This window comes from Oncorhynchus mykiss, chromosome 29 (assembly GCF_057628025.1).
Source record: "Oncorhynchus mykiss isolate SJ-2025 chromosome 29, ASM5762802v1, whole genome shotgun sequence".
Classification (NCBI taxonomy): Eukaryota; Metazoa; Chordata; class Actinopteri; order Salmoniformes; family Salmonidae; genus Oncorhynchus; species Oncorhynchus mykiss.
Window position 1 is genome coordinate 26,486,645 of NC_143050.1, and position 21,904 is coordinate 26,508,548.

Sequence of the window (21,904 nt, forward strand, 5' to 3'; positions counted from 1 at the left end):
AAACGTTTTATGAGCGAGTGCACCACAAACATCTTTCTAGGTTGTTGATGCCATCCTCCTCCCAATACAGTCTCAAATGTTTTGCTTTGATGTCAAGTCAGCTCATATTGTTGCTACCTTAGTTGTGCTATCTAACATGCAACTGAACAGTGACACTATCATATTTACATGCATATTGGTATTATAAGACTGCAACGTATTCACCTAAAAATATAAGTGGCAAATCATTAATTAGCTAGCTATCACATTAATTGTGCAAAAATATGCTAACTAATGTTAGCCAGCTAGCTAAGCACTAGCCAGTCAGCAGCGCTGACAGATTGAAACCGGTATCAAAAAAATGTGTTTCACTCTATCCGATAAAACATGACATTCCTGACTAGGCATCAATTAGCTAAAAATGTGCAAGCTTGGGTTCCATTTTCTAACAGATTTTTTAAATCCCCCTGATTGGTAGTGAATGGTTACTGGTCTTGGAACTCGTGTTAAGCAGAAACGGCTTCTGGTAAACTGTTTGTCACTCGTGTCAATAAATAGTTGCCACAGGTTTGCAATAGATTCAAATACAATCTTGAGAGAATTGTTTGCCAGAAAATAACCTCTGGTCAATAAATATTATTGTTGCCAAATGTTTGCCACACATTAAACACTTGTGGCAAACATTTGAAAACTTCTGGCAACATTGTGACACGCTATTTACTTTGCATCAAATTTGCCACATACTTGCAGAATGTTTTCAGCAACAAATTAATTTACAGTACATTTGTTATACTATGTGTATTAATTATATTAGGAAATTAAAAAATATTGAATTCCAATTCAGTTTGAGATTCAATCTTTTTACATTTCCAATTAGTCCAATACAAAAAGTCCAATACAAAAAGTTAAGTCTCATTCCAATTCAATACCAATTTTTTAAACTTGAAATTGTATACATTTGAATTTAATTCAAGGTCAATTCTCCACTTCATGAGTGAATTCAATAATTTAATTGGAATTAACCCCATGTTGACGGTTATGCTTCAAGATCTTGTGTATCGAATTCTACAAGGAACTTCAAATGATCATTATCACCAACTCTATCCTTGATCAATACTGCTTTGAAGATATTTAAAGTGACATAGTCTCCAAATCAGAACCTACAGAACTAACGTGTTTCTAGTAATCAAACTACAACTTCACCACCGCCATAGGGCTCTGTGGGATACAATAACTATTGAGGACTTGCCCTCGGGTTTAACTTTTTTGGGTAAGGGGCGCAGATTCAAACTATGGCCCAGTCGGCAGCACACACACATCTGCCACTGCTCCTGCCCCATACTACGTCTCGTCTGGTCAGTAGAGCACATCCATATGGAGATGGTTAAAACCCTCATTAGTCGGCTTACTTTAAATACAGTCACAGTGACGCTTGTCCATAAAAGCACAAAGCAAAGTGGTTTCTGCGGTGGCATTAACCAGGTCGAGGCATCAGACCCCTGTTCGTTCGAGTGATGGCTGAAACCTGACTGCATTCCAAGAAATGAGAAGGATTTCTTGGAAGGTTTCTGGATCTTTGTTGTTGTAGCCTGGGTGAGGAAGGATGGAAAACGTTTTTTAAAAAAAATGTATGATGGTCTACGGTATGGTCCATTGGAAGAACAATTACTTGGTTTTATTAAAAACACAGTATTGCGAAAGTCTAGCTTGAGGGCATTAACAAGAATGGTCATTTCTGAGTCTGTGCCTAAAAACTAAACGAGGATCCAACAATGGTACACTGTTTTATTATTTGAGCCTTTTCGTGATATCTAATTGGTAGTTAGAGTCTTGTCCCGTCTCCGAAACACAACCCTGCCAAGCCGCACTGCTTCTTGACACACTGCTCACTTAACCCGGAAGCCAGCTGCACCAATGTGTCAGAGGATATTCCATACAACTAGCAACATGAGTCAGCGTGTGCCCGGCCCACCACAAGGAGTCGCTAGAGCGCGACTAGACAAGGACATCTCGGCTGGCCAAACCCTCCCCTAACTCAGACAATTGTGCGCCACCTTATTGGTCTCCCAGTTGCGGCTGGCTGCGACACAGCCTGGGATCGAACCAGGGTCTGTAGAGACGCCACTAGCATTGAGATGCAGTGCCTTAGACGGCTGTGTTACTCGGTTACTGGTTTTGAAGTTAGAGATATGTGTCTACACGTGAAGCTTTCCAGCTAAAGTATGTTAGTTTGACGATTGGATAATGGTGCCCAAAAGTGTTTGAGTGACATTTGCTGGGCCTTTTGATTCAGACCCTAAAAGTTCTGATCTGTTTGGTGGGTAGATGATTTGAAAAAGTGGCTTTACCACTCACTTTAAAATATACAATCTGCAAACAGGAGAAAGTTTGCAGAGCTACTGAGAGGCTTTTGTGTGTGTGTGCTCTTTGACAGTTCATTTGTTACCTTATTGCCTCCCGTTGGATGTGACCTTTCCTCTTAATAACTCTTGCCAAACCAATATTATACAGCCATAAATGTTGGGAAACTTTACAACATAAAAGATACCAAATTATGTTTTTGCATTGATTTGGCAAAAATGACCAATTGCCACTGACATACAGTATGGAAGGAGCTGTCCATGGGTGTTGGAAAAGCTCAAAAAAAAAAGACAACGGCAACCTGAATATCCTGTCAGAAAACAGACTTATTAAAGTGATGGCTAGGCTTTTCTTCTTTCTTTTCCTAGGCGTTAACACAGACAATTGAGAGATGGTTCCACTCTGCAGAGGTCAGCCACCCGTGCGCATGTTTCGGCCTATATGTGTGTGTGTCTAGGTGTGTGTACACATGCGTTTCCACACGTGTATGCATGTTTGTATGTGTGTGACAGGGAGAAAGAGAGTGCATAGGTACAGTATGAACATCTGTCAAAGCAAGCATGTTCATGTGCACATATGCCAAATTCAATGTGTGACTATCTGTTTGCACAGTCTACCAGCAGTAGTGAGTAAATCAGTCGCTGTCAAAAGTAGGACGAGTTCAACACAGGAACCTACAGTATTAGCAAGTCAATACACATGGATCAAAAGAATCCATTGTGTGCATGGCAAAGACCAACACCTATCCAAGTGTTCCTTTGAATACCTTCAAGAGTTATTTCGCAATATCTTTGAGGCAATGGATTTTGACAGGCAGTACATTTTTACCTTCAAACTAACAATTAAGAGTAATTGAATGCCAACTATTAACAAAGCATCCGATTCTGAGAATGGCGCCAGAGCGAGCGGCATCTGTGTGTTTGCGTGGCTGAGTTTGAACAAGTCTTACTACAGAGCAGGCTGTGGTGGTGTGTTTTACCTGTAAGCAATAAATGGAAATACCTAGCCAGAGAAGGTGGAAATGGTTGTGTGTGTGTGTGTGTGTGTGTGTACACAAAATCTGCAACATAAAAGAACAGAAAGATTTCCACCAAGCCAACAGAGCTCAGAGTACCAAAATAATTCAGTCAAGTCAATCTCTCTGGTTTGTTATGTAAGCCTGTGTATTCTTAATAGTCAGAGGTTTGGAACCAGGCCTAGACCCAGATGCCTGCATCTGTTGTGTACCTACAGTATTCTCACTAGTGCTCTGTGTTTGTTTATGTGTAAGCATATGCATATTTGGAAGGAGGTGGAACATATAGCATGCAGTGAGAAACACTATCAGAGGGAAGGATTAAACAGTGAAAACAATATCTTACTTACTCAGAAGTATTTATTACAGCCTTGCATCCAAACCATAGGTCTGATACCACTTGAAGAGTTTTGTAACTACAATTTACCTTTGAACAAATTGACAATGGTAATGTTAAAGGCGCTAACCTTAATTTATTTTTCTGTTGTGCCACAGAATGAAATGCACCAATCAATGCCGTAACCAAAACACTAACATACGTACAAACATAGTTCCATTTAAGCCAATCAATGTGCAGTGCACTTAGTATGTGTTTGCCTCATTCAGATGCTTTCTCTGGTGAAATAGATTCAGCCTCTTATGAAAAATAAGTACATAAGTATTCATACCCCTGAGTCAATACTTTGTAGAAGCACCGTTGGCAGCAATTACAGCTTTGAGTTTTTCTGGGTAAGTCTCTAAAAGCTTTCCACACCTGGATTGGGCAACATTTGCCCATTATTCTTTTCAAAATTCTTCAAGCTCTGTCAAATTGGTTGTTGATAATTGCTAAACAACCATTTTTCTGGTCTTGCCGTAGATTTTCAAGTAGATTTAATTCAAAACTGCAACTCGACTCAGGAACATTCACTGTCTTCTTGGTAAGCAACTCCAGTGTAGATTTGGCCTTGTGTTTTCTGTTATTGTCCTGCTGAAAGGTGAATTCATCTCCCAGTGTCTGGTGGAAAGCAGACTGATCCAGGTTTTCCTAAAGGATTATGCCTGTGCTTAGCTTAATTCTGTTTGTTTGTTTTAGGATAAAACCTACCCAGTCAAACTATTACAAGCATACCCATAACATGATGCAGCCACAACTATGCTTGAAAACATGGAGAGTGTTGTTACTCAGTAATGTGTTGTATTTGATTTGCCCTAAATATAACATTTGTATTCAGGACTTAAAGTTAATAGCTTTGACACATTTTTTGCAGTATTACTTGTTGCAAACAGGATGAATATTTGGGAATTTTTTGTATTCTGTACAGGCTTACATCTTTTCACTGTGTCAATTAGGTTAGTATTGTGGAGTAACTTCAACGTTGTACCCTGTAACTGTTTGAAAGTCACCATTGGCCTCATGGTGAAATCCTGAGTGGTGTCCTTCCTCTCCGGCAAATGAGTTAGGAAGGACACATGTACAGTGTCTTGCAAAAGTATTCAACCCCTTGGCATTTTTCCGATATTGTTGCCTTACGACCTGGAATTTTTAAAAAAAATGTTTTTTTGAAGATGCAAATATTTTTCATTGTGAAACAAACAAGAAATAAGACACAAAACAGAAAACTTGAGTCTGCATAACTATTCAGCCCCCCAAAAGCAATACTTTGTAGAGCCACCTTTTGCAGCAATTACAGCTGCAAGTCTCTTGGGGTATGTCTCTATAAGCTTGGCACATCAAGCCACTGGGATTTTTGCTCATTCTTCAATGCAAAACTGCTCCAGCTCCTTCAAGTTGGATGGGTTCCGCTGGTGTACAGCAATCTTTAAGTCACACCACAGATTCTCAAATGGATTGAGGTATGTGCTTTGACTAGGCCATTCTAAGACATTTACATATTTCCCCTTTAACCACTCAAGTGTTGCTTTAGCAGTATGCTTAGGGTCATTGTCCATCCCAGTCTCAAGTCTCTGGATGACTGAAACAGGTTCCCCTCAAGAATTTCCCTGTATTTAGCGCCATCCGCCATTTCTTCAATTCTGACCAGTTTCCCAGTCCCTGATGAAAAACATCCCCAAAGCATGATGCTAACACCACCATGCTTCACTGTGGTGGTGGTGCTCTCGGGGTGATTAGAGGTGTTAGGTTTGCACCAGGCATTGATAGGTGCATTTTTTGCCAAAAGGCTACATTTTAGTCTCATCTGACCAGAGTACCTTCTTCCATATGTTTGGGGAGTCTCCCACATGCCTTTTGGCAAACACCAAACATGTTTGCTTATGTTTTCCTTTAAGCAATGGCTTTTTTTCTGGCAACTCTCCTGTAAAGTCCAGCTCTGTGAAGTGTACGGCTTAAAGTGGTACTATGGACAGATAATCCAATCTCTGCTGTGGAGCTCTGCAGCTCCTTCAGGGTTATCTTCGGTCTCTTTGTTGCCTCTGATTAATGCCCTCCATGCCTGGTCCCTTAGTTTTGGTGGGCAGCCCTCTCTTGGCAGGTTTGTTGTGGTGCCATATTCTTTCAATTTTTTAATAATGGATTTAATGGTGCTCTGTGGGATGTTCAAAGTTTCCGATATTTTTTAATAACCCAACCCTGATCTGTACCTGTTTGGAGAGCTCCTTGGTCTTCATTGTGCTGCTTGCTTGGTGGTGTTGCAGAATCAGGGGCCTTTCAGAACAGGTGTATATATACAGAGATCATGTGACAGATCATGTGACACTTAAATGAAGTCCACCTGTGTGCAATCTAACTAATTATGTGACTTCTGAAGGTAATTGGTTGCAACATATCTTATTTAGGGGCTTCATAGCAAAGGGGGTGAACACATACAGTTGAAGTCAGAAGTTTACATACACTTAGGTTGGAGTCATTAAATCAAATTTTTCAAGCACTCCACACATTTCTTGTTAACAAACTATTGTTTTGGCAAGCCGGTAAGGACATCTACTTTGTGCATGACACAAGTAATTTTTCCAACAATTGTTTACAGAGATTATTTCACTTATAACTCACTGTATCACAATTCCGGTGGGTCAGAAGTTTACATACACCAAGTTGACAGTGCCTTTAAACAGCTTGGAAAATTCCAGAAAATTATGTCATGGCTTTAGAAGCTTCTGATAGGCTAATTGACATCATTTGAGTCAATTGGAGGTGTACCTGTGGATGTATTTCAAGGTCTACCTTCAAACTCAGTGCCTATTTGCTTGACATCATGGGAAAATCAAAAGAAATCAGCCCCCAAAAATTGTAGACCTCCACAACTCTGGTTCATCCTTGAGAGTAATTTCCAAATGCATGAAGGTACCATGTTCATCTGTACAAGCAGTAGTAGGCAAGTATAAACACCATTGGACCACGCAGCCGTCATACCACTCAGGAAGGAGACACGTTCTGTCTCCTAGAGATGAACGTACTTTGGTGCGAAAAGTTCAAATCAATCCCAGAACAACAGCAAAGGACCTTGTGAAGATGCTTGAGGAAACGGGTACAAAAGTATCTATATCTACAGTAAAACAAGTCCTATTTTGACATAACCTGAAATGCCGCTCAGCAAGGAAGAAGCCACTGCTCCAAAACCCCCATAAAAAAGCCAGACCACGGTTTGCAACTGCACATGGAGACAAAGAACGTACTTTTTGGAGAAATGTCCTCTGGTCTGATGAAACAAAAATAGAACTGTTCGGCCATAATGACCATCATTATGTTTGGAGGAAAAAGGGGGAGGCTTGCAAGCTGAAGAATACCATCACTACCGTGAAGCACGGGGGTGGCAGCATCATGTTGTGGGGGTGCTTTGCTGCAGGAGGGCTTGGTGCACTTTACAAAATAGATGGCATCATGTGGCAGGAAAAGTTTGTGGATATATTGAAGCAACATCTCAAGACATCAGTTAAAGCTTGGTCGCAAATGGGTCTTCCAAATGGACAATGACCACAAGCATAATTCCAAAGTTTTGGCAAAATGGCTTAAGGACAACAAGGTCAAGGTATTGGAGTCGCCATCACAAAGCCCTGACCTCAATCCTATAGAACATTTTGTGGGCAGAACTGAAAAAGCATGTGTGAGCAAGGAGGCCTTACAAACCTGACTCTGTAACACCAGCTCTGTCAGGAGGAATGGGCCAAAATTCCCCCAACTTATTGTGGGAAGCTTGTGGAAGGCTACCTGAAACATTTGACCCAAGTTAAACAATTTAAAGGTGATGCTACCAAATACTAATTGAGTGTATGCAAACTTCTGACCCACTGGGAATATGATGAAAGAAATAAAAGCTGAAATAAATCATTCTATTTACCATTATTCTGACATTTCACATTCTTAAAATAATGTGGTGATCCTAACTGACCTAAGAAGTGGAATTTTTACCAGGATTAAATATCAGGAATTGTGAAAAACTGAGTTTAAATGTATTTGGCTAAGGTGTATGTAAACCTCGACTTCAACTGTATATTCATGGTTCTTCGATTCTCTACAACCCTACCCCTATTTGTCATGGTCCTTCGAGCTGGATCCAATATCTGCTATAGTCCAAGAATGCCAGTTAACAGAAAAGATTCTCAACAAGATGTATATGTCCGCACAGACCTGCTCACTTGCCACAATATCTTGACAATTATAGCGATGGCTATGAGTCAAAGCACAGACGACCACACATATCCACATGCCACTCCTACAAGGGATAGTAGCTAGAGGGGTTTCTTGAGCACTTGATACAGAATATACTGCAGTCAGTGGCCTTCTTCCCCCGACCACCATCGCCTGTACTTACCTGATGGGCACTGCCAGGTGACTGGCTGAGGTAATCAGGTGACCTCTATTCTTACAACTGAAAGACGTCTTAGAGGGGGAGAACTGTGACCTGTGCCACTAAGCTGCCGAAGAAGTTAATGGCATCTCAGAGATCATCATGCAACAGATACTACACCAGAAGTGCCAGAATGAGGTTCTGTGGTGCCAGCACGACCAGCTCATTGACGCCAGATGTCAGGAGATGCTCGAGACGCAGTGCCGTTCCACATCAGCCTCACCATTAGCTCTGGTCTCAGAACCGATCCCTGCTGTGTAGTCCCCCACAGTTGTGCTACAGCTTTCTCCAGGGCCAGTGGAGCTACCAGAACTCATCCTGGTGGAACACCCTGCCACTGTGCTCCAGCCGACCCCAGCCATGCTGCTCCAGCCTGTTCGAACAATGGAGTGCAAGTTAGTAGTGTGGCCTACTACAACGGCTCCTGTCTTGGAGCTTCAGCTCGCCACTCCCACATCTCCTGTCGCAGAGTCTCAACAGGTTCCCACAGTTGTGCCATCGCCGTCTCCAGTGACACAGGTTCTGCCGACCCCTGTTTTGGGCCCAAGATTTCCTATACCAGTAGGCCCAGAGCTTTCCATCCTGATAGATCTAACATCCCCTAGCTCACAGTCTGTAGGCCAGTCAGGCCCCAAGTCAGTAGTGCTGTGCACTCAGTGTCTCCCTCTCTTTCAGGTGTGCCGCTGTCTCCTGTCCTGTCGCTGCTGTGGAGATCCAGCTGTAATTTTCATCATAGGTACACTTCAACTATGACAGACAAAATTAGAAAAAAACATCCAGAAAATCACATTGTAGGATTTTTTATGAATTTATTTGCAAATTATGGTGGAAAATAAGTATTTGGTCAATAACAAAAGTTTATCTCAATACTTTGTTATATACCCTTTGTTTGCAATGACAGAGGTCAAACGTTTTCTGTAAGTCTTCACAAGGTTTTCACATACTGTTGCTGGTATTTTGGCCCATTCCTCCATGCAGATCTCCTCTAGAGCAGTGATGTTTTGGGGCTGTTGCTGGGCAACACGGACTTTCAACTCCCTCCAAAGATTTTCTATGGGGTTGAGATCTGGAGACTGGCTAGGCCACTCCAGGACCTTGAAATGCTTCTTACGAAGCCACTCCTTCGTTGCCCGGGCGGTGTGTTTGGGATCATTGTCATGCTGAAAGAACCAGCCACGTTTCATCTTCAATACCCTTGCTGATGGAAGGAGGTTTTCACTCAAAATCTCACGATACATGGCCCCATTCATTCTTCCCTTTACACGGATCAGTCGTCCTGTTCCCTTTGCAGAAAAACAGCCCCAAAGCATGATGTTTCCACCCCCATGCTTCACAGTAGGTATGGTGTTCTTTGGATAAAACTCAGCATTCTTTGTCCTACAAACACGACGAGTTGAGTTTTACCAAAAAGTTATATTTTGGTTTCATCTGACCATATGACATTCTCCCAATCTTCTTCTGGATCATCCAAATGCTCTCTAGCAAACTTCAGACGGGCCTGGACATGTACTGGCTTAAGCAAGGGGGACACGTCTGGAACTGCAGGATTTGAGTTCCTGGCGGCGTAGTGTGTTACTGATGGTAGGCTTTGTTACTTTGGTCCCAGCTCTCTGCAGGTCATTCACTAGGTCCCCCTGTGTGGTTCTGGGATTTTTGCTCACCGTTCTTGTGATCATTTTGACCCCACGGGGTGAGATCTTGCGTGGAGCCCCAGTTCGAGGGAGATTATCAATGGTCTTGGATGTCTTCCATTTCCTAATAATTGCTCCCACAGTTGATTTCTTCAAACCAAGCTGCTTACCTATTGTAGATTCAGTCTTCCCAGCCTGGTGCAGGTCTACAATTTTGTTTCTGGTGTCCTCTGACAGCTCTTTGGTCTTGGCCATAGTGGAGTTTGGAGTGTGACTGTTTGAGGTTGTGGACAGGTGTCTTTTATACTGATAACAAGTTCAAACAGGTGCCATTAATACAGGTAATAAATGGAGGACAGAGGAGACTCTTAAAGAAGAAGTTACAGGTCTGTGAGAGCCAGAAATCTTGCTTGTTTGTAGGTGACCAAATACTTATTTTCCACCATAATTTGCAAATAAATTCATAAAAAAATCCTAATGTGATTTTCTGGATTTTTTTTCTAATTTTGTCTGTCATAGTTGAAGTGTACCTATGATGAAAATTACGGGCCTCTCTCATCTTTTTACGTGGGAGAACTTGCACAATTGGTGGCTGACTTAATACTTTTTTGCCCCACTGTACTTTCCGAATGCACGGTAGATAGGTGTGTGCCTTTCCAAATCATGTACAATTAATACATTGAATTTACCACAGGTGGACTCCAATCACATTATAGAAACATCAAGATGATCAAGGGAAAGGATGCATCTGAGCTCAATTTTGAGTCTCATAGCAAAGGGTTATTTATGTAAATAAGGTATATCTGTTTAAAATTGTTTATAAATTTGCAAACATTTCTACAAAATAATCAATTTGAGAATAGAGGCTGTAACGTAACAAAATGCAGAAAACGTCAAGGGGTCTGAATACTTTCCGAATGCACTGTATATTCCCAAAAATATATGGGGGATTGGAAATGATGCAGACAATTACATTGGACTCTACAATCTACACAATTAAAGCTGATCTACACCCTAAAAAAATTATTTAAATAATAATCTGTTATTCAATGGGCTAACAGCAGTAATGCCAAATTTAATGTTTCATTAAATAATGTTATAATATGTATTTTTGATACCTTAAGTCTTAAAATTCAAAGTCAAATAGCTAAATGATTCCATATGTCCCCTCCCCTGGCTTAGACAGGGTTTAGACTCCAGAGGGTTAATCACCTTCACTCTTCTCACGACACGGACACTACGCTACCACGGAAGCAGACAACTCGCTCTGAGTGAGTGCCTGAGAGTTTTGTTGTCCTATAATTGTCATGTTTTGAATTCTCTGAAAGTAGACGTGTTATGCCACAGGAACTTGTCAGTGGATGTCTACACTTCTAAAGAAAAGGAAAAAAATACTTTTGTTGTCCATTTTCATTGTTGTGTGTCATAAACTTGACTGACTCATTGATAGCAACTCTCAACATTTCCGTTGACTGTTCTACATAGAAAGACTGACGCTACAAGCCAAGGGACTGAATTAATTAATACATTTGCTACGATTACCTGAAAAAAATGACAATTTTGTATCTGGCATCCCCTCCAGTGACATGGGAAGGGAAGAAAATTAGCTAACTTTCAAATGAAATGATGAAGATTAGGGATATGATCATTGCAGATTTGGCCACAGAGAGAACACCGCAGACTGCGCTCACTCGCTGCCCTTCCTTGTCATCTCCATCTTGACATTCTCATTGGTTGTCAGACATCATGCAGGGAGCTGGCCCAAGTCCCCAGATCATGACTATGATTAATAAATAATAATGGAGAGATCACAGCTCTATTTATAGACAGGCAGTTCAACCTTCACCTCACTTCACACACTGACCACGGTCGTCCTCCTCAAGCCAAGACCACTACGTCATCCTTTCACACCTTCCTCTACACCACATTACTATGAAGTATTAACACTGGTATACTGTATGTTTGGAGGTTGTGGATGATGGGGAAAGTATCACCTGTGTATTTCACCAGTGGACAGCAATACATCCGTGTGCTTTTCCTCTGAAATATACAGTACACTATTAGTAGTTACACCTGTATACTGTGTCTCTTAGAAGCACTGTATATATTACTAACACAACTGCAAACATGACGGTGATACTTAAATTCTGGGTCATTATAGGATAAAGACTGCCTAACACGCCATCTCTTCTGTACAATGTTCTATAAGTATTGTGTGTAGCCCAGAAGTATAAAGCCTGTATGTGTCTTTAAAAATAACATTAAAGGGAGAGGGAAAGGGGGATACCTAGCCAGATGTCCAACTGAATGTATTCAACACGCTCACAATCTTTATGCCATACTGTATCATTGGGAAAAGCCCCACCGATGTGGCTGGATGTTGAATCCAGTCCAAAGTGTGTGTTTCTCTATATGTGTAGGTGTGCAGGGAGGGAGATGCAGTTAGGCAGGCACACTGGGTGCCTGTGAAGTCAGGGGGGGCTAGGTGGAATGTTTCCTGGGGGTGACACCTGACAGCGGTGGGGTGGATGCGCCCTGGCACTTCTGTACATCCATGTCACTACGGATAAAGTCACCGCCTGTGATGAAGAACTACAGCACTGCTGCCACTGTCAGGGACAGGAGTTCTCTATACTTCTATTCTTGTGTCCTCCTCTGTCTCCCTGCGCTCACTGAACAGACAGCTGGAGACAGGTGGGATGCCCACCGGTTGTCTGAGGTGGAGGTGCCAGCACCCTTGTCGTTGTCAGGCACATGGTATGAGATGCATGTCCAGAAAGCAAGATGAAGCTGTGGTTCTCTCTCTGCTTGGGTAACAATCAAGAAGTCCAATTGGGACTTGGGGCGTGGCCTGAATTGAGTCGAAAGTGGCTCTCCTCTCATTTTCATCGACTGGAGACGCAGGATCTGGCAAACTGTTATAAACTGTCAATTGGACACCTGTTAGCGTTGGGAATGAGAGAACATGAGACTGCCAAGGTGGAGACAGTGTGAAGGGCTAGTAGTGGCTTGTATTGTAGGAGAAGCATGACAATGCCCAGTGAGAGTCATCAGATCAGACCTGTGTGTAGGCTGCTTACTTCATTACATTTTGCATGTTACCCACAGTCATACCGGACACCCACGCAGGGTGGGGGGCACACAGGCCCATACACCGGTCATCAATGTCTTTTTTTTGGTACAATTTATTTGTATTTTAAAACCATACCATCACACCTTCCCAGACACACCTGCTCACAACCCCATCTCCAGCGCCCGCCTCACTCTCCACCACATGGCCTCAAACTGCACCATTTTGTTTCTCTCCATCGCCCACACACTTTCAACGTTTAGATAATAAAAGCTTTTGAGCTTTCCATTGTGTTAACGATGGAGGATTGGTTGATTTCCAGTTAAATATACGTTTTTTCAAGATGATTGACAAGAAAAGTGTTGTCCAACCTATCTGGTATCTCACTGCACCCTCATATGCCATGTCTTAAAATATACAGACAGACGGAGTAAAAATACATTTATATTGTAATAGTTCTGACAGGCAACCTTCTAACTCTGCCCATAACTTTGACTTTCTAGCGTTCCCAGAAGGCCTGAATTATTGAGTCATTGTCAGCTTTACATTTAAGACATGACTCTGACATTGTGCAGTCGATTGTGCATTTTTCTTTATAATTAAACCTATACATTAGTTTATACTGGATTAAGTGTACATTTTCGTAAACTGTAATTTCATTAGTCATGTTCCAACATTCCCTCCATCTTCTGCCAATATCAGTTATTTCTAAGTCTTGGTTCCAATAGTTTATGGATCTCTGAATGATCCAATGTTGACCTAAATGACTAATGATGATAAATACAATCCACCTGTGTGTAATCAAGTCTCCGTATAAATGCACCTGCACTGTGATAGTCTCAGAGGTCCGTCAAAAGCGCAGAGAGCATCATGAAGAACAAGGAACACACCAGGCAGGTCCGAGATACTGTTGTGAAGAAGTTTAAAGCCGGATTTGGATACAAAAAGATTTCCCAAGCTTTAAACATCCCAAGGAGCACTGTGCAAGCGATAATATTGAAATGGAAGGAGTATCAGACCACTGCAAATCTACCAAGACCTGGCCGTCCCTCTAAACTTTCAGCTCATACAAGGAGAAGACTGATCAGAGATGCAGCCAAGAGGCCCATGATCACTCTGGATGAACTGCAGAGATCTACAGTTGAGGTGGGAGACTCTGTCCATAGGACAACAATCAGTTGTATATTGCACAAATCTGGCCTTTATGGAAGAGTGGCAAGAAGAAAGCCATTTCTTAAAGATATCCATAAAAAGTGTTGTTTAAAGTTTGCCACAAGCCACCTGGGAGACACACCAAACATGTGGAAGAAGGTGCTCTGGTCAGATGTAACCAAAATTGAACTTTTTGGCAACAATGCAAAATGTTATGTTTGGCGTAAAAGCAACACAGCTCATCACCCTGAACACACCATCCCCACTGTCAAACATGGTGGTGGCAGCATCATGGTTTGGGCCTGCTTTTCTTCAGCAGGGACAGGGAAGATGGTTAAAATTGATGGGAAGATGGATGGAGCCAAATACAGGACCATTCTGGAAGAAAACCTGATGGAGTCTGCAAAAGACCTGAGACTGGGACGGAGATTTGTCTTCCAACAAGACAATGATCCAAAACATAAAGCAAAATCTACAATGGAATGGTTCAAAAATAAACATATCCAGGTGTTAGAATGGCCAAGTCAAAGTCCAGACCTGAATCCAATCGAGAATCTGTGGAAAGAACTGAAAACTGCTGTTCACAAATGCTCTCCATCCAACCTCACTGAGCTCGAGCTGTTTTGCAAGGAGGAATGGGAAAAAATGTCAGTCTCTCGATGTGCAAAACTGAGAGACATACCCCAAGCGACTTACAGCTGTAATCGCAGCAAAAGGTGGCGCTACAAAGTATTAACTTAAGGGGGCTGAATAATTTTGCACACCCAATTTTTCAGTTTTTGATTTGTTAAAAAAGTTTGAAATATCCAATAAATGTCATTCCACTTCATGATTGTGTCCCACTTGTTGTTGATTCTTCACAAAAAAAATTGATTTGATGTAATTTTATCTGTGGCCAATGACCTTGATCCTCCTTGGATGGGCACTTTTAATGCAACTCTATGGCGGCACCCAAGGGGCAAGAATGACTTGACTCCCCTTAGACTTGGTGGTGACTTAGTATCCCCATTAATGACAGACACTGAGCCAATCACGGCGCAATGCTCCGTATTTTCTGCTGGCTTGCCCCACCACAGAAAACACTGAGCTAGGCTGAAACACCTGCATTTTGGAGATACGTTACTCAACAACAAAAAAAGAGACCATGTTTGTATGCGGCTTTATTAACTCAATTATATATATATTTTTCCATTGTTTGCAAACTGATATGGACACGTATTAATGCCTAAATAACATGCAAAACAGGCAAGTCCCCCCGCGGGTTGGCCACTTCACTGCATAATGAAACAATCCCTAGTAAGGCGGTGTTTAGAGGGTGAACTGACTTATTTGGCATTAAGACTGGTTTTACGCACAACTTTCTGTCCAAACTGGGAGAGAGCGCAAGGACGGCTCAAGTCATGCAGGTTCAGGCAGGCTAAAACCACATTTCATTGGTCGCATACACATATTTAGCAGATGGCATTGTGGATGTAGCAAAATGCTTATACAGGACAGTTATATTTAAAAAATAGAATTAGGGCCCAAATTCCCTTGCAAGTGGTCGAGAGAAACTGCGTTATGCCAGTGATGGTACCTTGCAATAATCAGTCTCATCTCATTGATCAAAACTCATGGGTTTTCACTTTGTGGTGAGGTGTGCTCTCTGGGAATTCACTACTTGCTGCACCTGGACGAAAAAACTATTCTCACATTTACCTTAAGGGCAACACGCTAACCGCTGCACGTGTGCCAGAAAACAAATCCAAAATAATTGTGATTGGATGGCCCCCTGGTCTTGGCAGCACTTGCCTGTTAAATAAATTTGCCTCCCGCTTCCAGCCCTGAAGTACATCAGCCCCTAAAGCACAGCACGACATAGCAAAGCCAGAGGTTACTTGGAGTTGGGATATCAATGTTTTCCCAGTTCACCCCCTGAAGAATGTCTCCAGCTACATTGAGCTAAAGGCTGTACTGCCACCTGCTGGCCCAGAGTGTAAACAGGGGAACCCCTCACAATCCCAGAGTCCTCTAAAATGAACTTGTCTGCCAATGAAATTAAGCACTAGTCAGGTTAAAGGCGTTATAAAGCTACAGTTTATATAGAGGTGCTAAAGTGAATGTGAAAACATGTATGCACAACATTTCTATGCTACCCTTAGAAAGAGCTGAGATGCAACAACTTCTCTTACTAGTGCATAACGGAAGTAATTATCTAAGGGTGGTGTTTTTTCCTCTCTCCCCTCTGCTTTCTCAATGACCAAACATTTGAGCTGCCCTAACACTTGTGATGTAAGCAATAACAAACTTGGCATCCAACTCTGTGGTTAAATGGTATGGAAAAACTCACCTTCAGCAGGGGGGCGGGGAAATGGAGGCCCAGATGGGCACATGTGCTGTGAATTAGCTTTCGCGGGCAGGCTAGTTGTAGGAGTAACCGTAGAAACCATCAAGGGTGTTTCTGCATGGCTGCAGTCTGCAGTGCCTCGGGGGCTCAGTGACCCGGGTACGAGTGGAGGAAGAAAGACAGCAGGCCAAAACCCACGCTCCCCCTCGCTCTCTCACCACACCAGTGGCCCCCAGGGAACCCTCACACGCACCTCCAACCAACCACCCTCTGTATGGCTTCTCTCCATCCTTCCATGTGAGTCTTCTCTCTCACTCTGCCTTTATGTAAGGCCTCTCACCCCTTTCCATGAACCCTCAGTTTTTCCCTCAGCAGCTTTCTTTCTCTCCATGTGGAAGTCCTCTGTATGCCACTGAAAAAAGCAGCCACCTGTCTCAGTATGTTCATATTTGAGGGTCTCTCTCTCTAACTTGGTCTACATGTTAAGAGTCCTTTCTGTCTCACAAACACACTCCTCTCAATGCATCCACACTGCACATTAGAACGTGGTCAGAGGATAATGCTCATTTCAGCCAGTTTATTCACACAGCACATACTACAGTGGGTAATGTATTTCAGAACATTCTACAGTGCAGTCACTTCTGACATTCTGAAACAAAACACTTTGTATCCTATCATCAGCAGTATATCAAAATAGTCACTACAAAAGTATAAATTAGGCCTACCGATAAGACAAATATGGTGGAATTAAAATAAGTTAAAATAAAAAAAAATTGTAGCCAGGCAGAGTATAAAAAGTACAAACAATATGACATGTTTCCATAAAATAAGACAAACAACATTGATGCTCAATTAGAATTGAGAATAGTCTACATTTCTGAAGGAGAAGGAAAGAGTATTTGTTAGCCATCTTGTACTTACAGTGAACATTAGCATCTTGTTATACCCACCGGATAAAATCAAGACCTGCGTTTCTGCGAAGCCATTAGTTAGCGGCAAAATATATATTTTTTTGTCATCTGAATTCAGTTCTTTATAACAAACAGTATTTGAGTTGTGTGTATCAAAACCCTTGAAATGCTAGTTTATAAAAAGAGGTATGGCGTTATCAAACTGTACGCCTCGTTTCTGCAACACTTGCTCCCTCTACTGACGTAAAACAGTTATTGTATTCGCATGCTGCCACCCCTTGAAAGGAGGCTGAAGTTGCCCCTAGACACTGATCTGAGGTCAACTGCCTACGAGCAACTTCTGACCCCCTGAAACTGTTCCGTTTTAGAATAACACTCTGGCTTACACAATAGAATAGATCAGTCCTCTCATATTGATTGCATGCATATCTTTGTTATAAATTCTCATCCTACCAACAAAGTGTACGAGGCAAGTGTATAGTATTGGAGATCACCAAATCAACGACTGCATTTCCAGGATAATTTACTGTTGGAAATTCTTATGTAAGATCTACAGATTAAATCCCTCGACTATGGTTGTCTAAAAAAAATACCACTTAAAAATGAAATCAATTTCAGTGGCATTATCTAGAACCTACACTTACAATTTCATTATATTCATCATGTCGGACAAATCATAGCCTTAACTGTATGTCCTTGAGTTCTGGAGGTAAAAAAAAACTCAGATGCTATGGACAGAGGAAAGTTAAGTCAACCATCTATACTGAATAGACATGTTAACAACATGTGTGTACCTAGGTGTGTGTGACACTCACTTCCAATATAGTACTGGTCTAGCTAGCCAGTTGGATTCCAACTTATTTGTGCAAGTCTTCACAAAGGCAACAATAGATTTCACAAACAACTCCTAAATGAGAAAGTGGAGTGTGTCACTGAATGGATGACAGACAAAACTCAAGTGCGGGGATGGATCAACCATGCCAAAAAATTTAACCCTACAAGAAAAATCAGTGCATGAATTAAAAGCATGAAACCATAATTGCCACACCAGTAAGTTTCTTTGGACTATTTGCTTTTGGATAAATGAATACATGGGTCTATATTCGATGTAAAACGTACAAACGACAAAATGAAGACTAAGAAAGACTAATATATCAGAAACTGACATATTATACATAAAGACATGGAGTTTGGTATAGTGAGACTGTCTTTAAAAGCAACAAGGGATAAAGAGAAGAGAACCTGTTTGTAGACCTCATTAAATCTCACAAACCATGTTTCCATCCAGTTTTTATGCGAGTAAAGTCATAGCGTATAAATCAACTGTGATGGAAAAAGGAAATTTCAGTACCATTTTAAAAATGCTGACAGATCATTTGTTTGTTTGACATGGTGGGATCTTTCTGTGTCTGTAAAATGTACTATGCGAGAACTGGCAGTGGAAATGCCCTTATGCGCAAATATTTTTAGAACAACCATCATATCGAAGTACATTTGGAGTCACATGATGATATGGTGTGTGGTCCTCCCACTATGACTCGGGAAACCACAGTTTATTAAACTACAGAATAAATTATTTATGATGAACTTCACAGGGTGGTAACATGATGATCGATGCTTGACTGCCGTTTGACAAACATTCTAATCCATAATAATCTCATCATGTAGACTAGCCTACCCACACGGTATTTGATAGTTGTTGGCTAGATCGCACGTGCCAAGACCAGAGTAGGCACATTTGCTATTTAATACAACAGTTTGTGTGACAAAACTGTAGAGTAGCTACAGTGCCTTGCGAAAGTATTCGGCCCCCTTGAACTTTGCGACCTTTTGCCACATTTCGGGCTTCAAACATAAAGATATAAAACTGTATTTTTTTGTGAAGAATCAACAACAAGTGGGACATAATCATGAAGTGGAACGACATTTATTGGATATTTCAAACTTTTAACAAATCAAAAACTGAAAAATTGGGCGTGCAAAATTATTCAGCCCCCTTAAGTTAATACTTTGTAGCGCCACCTTTTGCTGCGATTTCAGCTGTAAGTCGCTTGGGGTATGTCTCTATCAGTTTTGCACATCGAGAGACTGAAATTTTTTCCCATTCCTCCTTGCAAAACAGCTCGAGCTCAGTGAGGTTGGATGGAGAGCATTTGTGAACAGCAGTTTTCAGTTCTTTCCACAGATTCTCGATTGGATTCAGGTCTGGACTTTGACTTGGCCATTCTAACACCTGGATATGTTTATTTTTGAACCATTCCATTGTAGATTTTGCTTTATGTTTTGGATCATTGTCTTGTTGGAAGACAAATCTCCGTCCCAGTCTCAGGTCTTTTGCAGACTCCATCAGGTTTTCTTCCAGAATGGTCCTGTATTTGGCTCCATCCATCTTCCCATCAATTTTAACCATCTTCCCTGTCCCTGCTGAAGAAAAGCAGGCCCAAACCATGATGCTGCCACCACCATGTTTGACAGTGGGGATGGTGTGTTCAGGGTGATGAGCTGTGTTGATTTTACGCCAAACATAACGTGTTGCATTGTTGCCAAAAAGTTCAATTTTGGTTTCATCTGACCAGAGCACCTTCTTCCACATGTTTGGTGTGTCTCCCAGGTGGCTTGTGGCAAACTTTAAACAACACTTTTTATGGATATCTTTAAGAAATGGCTTTCTTCTTGCCACTCTCCATAAAGGCCAGATTTGTGCAATATAAGACTGATTGTTGTCCTATGGACAGAGTCTCCCACCTCAGCTGTAGATCTCTGCAGTTCATCCAGAGTGATCATGGGCCTCTTGGCTGCATCTCTGATCAGTCTTCTCCTTGTATGAGCTGAAAGTTTAGAGGGACGGCCAGGTCTTGGTAGATTAGCAGTGGTCTGATACTCCTTCCATTTCAATATTATCGCTTGCACAGTGCTCCTTGGGATGTTTAAAGCTTGGGAAATCTTTTTGTATCCAAATCCGGCTTTAAACTTCTTCACAACAGTATTTCGGACCTGCCTGGTGTGTTCCTTGTTCTTCATGATGCTCTCTGCGCTTTTAACGGACCTCTGAGACTATCACAGTGCAGGTGCATTTATACGGAGACTTGATTACACACAGGTGGATTGTATTTATCATCATTAGTAATTTAGGTCAACATTGGATCATTCAGAGATCCTCACTGAACTTCTGGAGAGAGTTTGCTGCACTGAAAGTAAAGGGGCTGAATAATTTTGCATGCCCAATTTTTCAGTTTTTGATTTGTTAAAAAAGTTTGAAATATCCAATAAATGTCGTTCCACTTCATGATTGTGTCCCACTTGTTGTTGATTCTTCACAACAACAAAAAATACAGTTTTATATCTTTATGTTTGAAGCCTGAAATGTGGCAAAAGGTCGCAAAGTTCAAGGGGGCCGAATACTTTCGCAAGGCACTGTAGCTAAAGTTGTCCCTTTCCTACATTAGCCATGATGGACATCGAGATTTGGACTTGTGGATTTAATTCTCGGTAATGGCCAATGATTATAATGGCGATTCTGATCCAACCATTAATTCAATCATTGTTGTGCCCTTGGACCGAGAGGATGGAAGTTCAATATGTAGCTTGATGTAGAAGGCTAATGTTAACTAGCTAACGTTGCCCATGAATGGAAGTTAGGCTAGCGAGCAAGCATTTTAGCCAGGTAGCCTAGGACAACAAAAAAGTAGTGTGTACTGTATGACAGAGTGATAGACCGTTTCGTCAACAATAACGAGAGGATGGCATTGGTGTTTCTCAACAAATAGGGAGAGTCAACATATTTTTCTACTTGTATGAATATGCATACACACACACATAAATCAGAAGCATGGACAGCCAAATTATATTTAGCTTACAGTGATTGGACTAAATTGTGAGTGATTGGGCCTCCCGAGTGGCGCAGCAGTCTAAGGACCTGCATCCCTACAGACCCGGGTTCGATCCCAGCCTGTGTCACAACCGGCCGTGACCGGGTGTCCCATAGGGCGGTGCATAATTGGCCCAGCGTCATCCGGGTTAGGCGGTGAGAGCTTTACTTTGCTCATCGTGTTCTAGCGACTCCTTATGGTGGGCAGGGCACCTACAGGCTGACTTCGGTCATCAGTTGAACGGTGTTTTCTCCTACACATTGGTGCAGCTGGCTTCCGGGTTAAGCGGGTGGGTGTTAAGAAGCACGGTTTGGCGGGTCTGGCTTCCCCAGTGATTTTACCCACGCACTGATACTGAAGTTTTATTCTGTACATAAAAACTTATGTGAAAAAGTCTATTTTCTGTGCATAAGACATCACACATCTGTAACAAATCTGTTTTGTGGAGACACCACTTGTGGGAAAATGCTCATATTCTTTTAATGCATATTTTTGAATAATTGCATGAAAATCTGTCACCAATTGGATGAAAACACAGCTACTGACGGTTAAGTAAAGTTAAAATCTATAAAGACGTATAATTTTCATTTGGAAAACAGCAAATTGGTTGCCATCCCATTCCACTTTCTGGGAGGAGCAGTTTGATACTCCCATTCACTGAACAAAATTACACACAAGATGTAAAGTGTTGGTCCCATGTTTCATGAGCTGAAATAAAAGATCACAGAAAATGTTCCATAAGCACCAAAAGCGTATTTCTTGCAAATGTTGTGCACAAATGTGTTACATCCCTTTTAGTGAGC